The sequence below is a fragment of the Chrysochloris asiatica genome, unplaced genomic scaffold (genome assembly GCF_000296735.1).
Source record: "Chrysochloris asiatica unplaced genomic scaffold, ChrAsi1.0 scaffold00206, whole genome shotgun sequence".
Taxonomy (NCBI): domain Eukaryota; kingdom Metazoa; phylum Chordata; class Mammalia; order Afrosoricida; family Chrysochloridae; genus Chrysochloris; species Chrysochloris asiatica.
The window spans coordinates 1579076-1582294 of record NW_006408724.1 but is presented as its reverse complement, the minus strand read 5'-3'; the positions used below and the strand labels follow the sequence as shown (position 1 = coordinate 1582294).

General features: G+C 41.5%; 1 protein-coding gene across 1 annotated transcript in view; it reads left to right on the top strand.

Annotated features, from left to right (window-relative positions):
- The window catches only part of LOC102823278 (involucrin-like), a 337127-nt gene that overhangs the window by 55738 nt on the left and 278170 nt on the right, over positions 1-3219 (top strand). The window lies entirely within an intron of this gene.

Genomic DNA, 3219 nt, shown 5'->3' with positions numbered 1-3219 from the left:
CACTGTCTAGTTCCAATTTTTTTCTCTTTTTCCTTTCTTTTTTTCTTCTCTCCCTTCTTTCCTCCCCTCCCCCCTTTTTTTATTTTCAGGGAAAATTCCCAGTGTTTTGTCTTGATGAGAAGATAAATATGCATTGTTTACCCTCCAGTAAATGAAGGGGGAAAAAAAAAACACAAAATAAGAGCCCCCCCCAAAAAAGAAAGCGATTTCCTTTGTTTTTTTTTAACTGCCTTCCCCATCACCCAAGTTAGCACATGTCGACACTCTACCCAGTGAAGAATTCTTCCTTCCCTCCCACCCGGGGTAATCATTTATTAAAGCATGAAAACTTTTGCTTTACTTTTTACAGTAGTGATCTCATACACTCTGTCCCTTTGCCACCGACTAATTTCACTCAGTATAATGTCCTCAGGTTTCCTCCATGTTATTTGGTGTTCTGCAGATTCATCATTCTTTTTTTTTTTTAAAGTTTTTATTGTGAATTAAGTGAAAGTTTACAGATGATCAGTTTTACATTAAACTAATCATAAACATTGTTTCATTATAATGATTATAATCCCTTCCATGTACTGTCAGTTAACAGTATTTCTCTCTAGTCATTTTAGCTCTTTTTAAAATCTTTTTGTGTAAACACGCAGGCATATATAATGATTTGCACCACTAAAGGGCACATTTTGCAAGTCTGCCTCCTGGCTGCCAGTTCTCAGTTCCTTTCTTTCCATGAATCTAGAGTCCTCAGCTCTTCCCTCTCTCCATGTCCCCATCTCTGCCTCCATCCACTGCTTCTCTGGATAAGGTCCTGCATTCTGTTTGTGCTCTTCTCCCTTGATGATCCTAGGGTTATCTGTTTCTGGACTGTAAGATTAGCTACTCCCCTGTTTTTGTTATAAAGCTTCTACCTTTACAATTGTGACAGTTACAATTAATCATGATAGCAATTACTATTGAATCATAAGAATCTTAACACCATCTCTTTTTAGCAGATCCATCTAGACAAGATGAAAACTATTCAATGGAGACTCTATCTTCCCCCACGCTCTGAAATTAAACTCCCCTTTGAAACTTTGTAAGCCAGTCACTTCATGCCTTTATTGCCCCCTCATTTTAGGTAGCCAATGTCTAAGTTGCCCGTCCCTATCTACCCTGTATACAGAGGGGATAGCATTGATCCTTGATGTGAAGATTCCTTCCCTTTCTGTTGATATTTAGAACTACTACCTCCATAAGTATAGGTCAAGTTTGTTGTTGTTCTTCAGTGTTGAGTTATATTCCATTGTGTGTATCTACCAAAGCTTGTTCAACCATTCCTCTGTTGAGGGGCACCTAGGCTGTCTCCATCTTTTTGCTGTTGTGAATAATGCTGCTGTGAACGTGGGTGAGCATACATCTATTCATGTCACAGCTCTTATTTCTTGAGGATATATACCAAGTAGAAAGACTGCTGAGTCATACAGTATTTCTGTTTCCAACCTTCTGAGAAAGCGCCATACTGTTTTCACAGCAGTTACACCATTTTACAGTCCCACCAGCAGTATATGAGGGTCCCATACTCTTCACAGCCTCTCCTGCATTTGTTGTTTCTGTTTCTATTGAACTTTGCTATTAATGCTGGGGTGAGATGATATCTCATTGGTTTTGGTTTCCAAATTTGTGTTCTTCTAAAAAAATGCTTTCTTCTAGCAATGGAAATGTTAGCAGATAAAATGTCATGCTTGAACTGCAAGGCCAGACTTTCAAGTTCACCTTGGAAACCCTATACAGGGTCACTATGCATCGGAACCAACTTGAGGGCACTTAACAGCAACAACAAAATCAAACCCAGGAGCGTAGTGGCTCCATATGGTAAGCACTGGACTGCGAACCACAGGGAGTCAAGTCGCCTGCTGATGAGGCTTTCCGCTCCCGCAATGACTTAAAGCCTCAGAAACCCTGTACAGGGTCTCTGTGACTCAGAACTGACTCCTTGGCACTTAACAACAACAACAGCAACAACTCATAGTGGTCTTAATGAGAGCTGACAGCCGCCTCATTTTTCTCGAGAGGAGACACTGGTGGGTTTGAACTGCCGACCCTGTGGGTGGCAGCTCAGTGTTTATTCTATAGTGCCTTAGGGTTCCTTGTCACTAAAACAACTCTTAACTCATGCCCTGGCCCTGGAAAACTGAGGTGATCTCAACACATCCTGTAATTAGGATCAAATGGAAACTTTCATGTTAAGAAAAACTTTCCCTCCTACTCTCCCAGATCTTCATTTTTGACCAAACAACTTTACAAGGATAGAAGTTCATGGATTTGTAGTGTATAATGGACTGTTGTAAGAAAAACAGAATGATCCCTAGGTTGATAGTACCTACACTGAATCTGGCAAGTTGCATCTGAATTTTAATGACAGAAACCCTCATTCTGGTAGCGAATGAGGGTATCTGTGGTTATGAATTGGGCTGCAAACCGCAATGTCAGCAGTTCAAAACTACGAGCTGTTCTGCGGGAGAAAGATGAGACTTTCTGCTCCGGTAAAGATTTACAGCCTCAGAAACTCTGTACAGGGTCGCTATGAGTCGGAACCTACTCCACGGCACATAACCACCACCACCACCCTTATTCAAACAATTCAGGAAAATATACAGCTTCTATTCCTAGAGTCTTGGTGTGGTGCTGTGGGTTAATACGCCAGACTGCAAACCTGTTTGAGCTGCAAGATTGACAGTTCAAGCTCACCAGCTGCTCCTTGGAAACCCTATACTGGATCGCTGTGGGTCAGAACCAGCTCAATGGCACATAACAACAACAACAACATTCCTGAAAAGTCAGGTTGGAGTTTGCAACAGTGCTCAAAGATGGCACCAAAGACCAGTTCTTTCTGTATGACTCCTCTACTTTTCAGTGTTGTTGTGGTAGTTGTTGCTAAGTCTAGTTGATTCAAAGTGACCCCGTGTGATGGAGCAATCTTTATTGAAGCAGATTGCTGGGGTTTTCTCCTTTGGAGTTGCTATGTGGGTTCAAACAGCCAGCCTTGTGGTTAACTGCAGGGCATTTAACCGTTTATATCACCAGAGCTTCTCTGGCCCTTTTTAAAGGCTGGCTCCCCTCTTGGTCACCAAGTGGCTACCAGCAATTATTAGGGCTTCATGCTTTCATAGCCTTGTTCAAAGGGAGGAGAGAGAGAGGGCATTTCTTTTCCAATCATAAATCAAGTCTTGGGCTTTTTTTTTTTTTTTT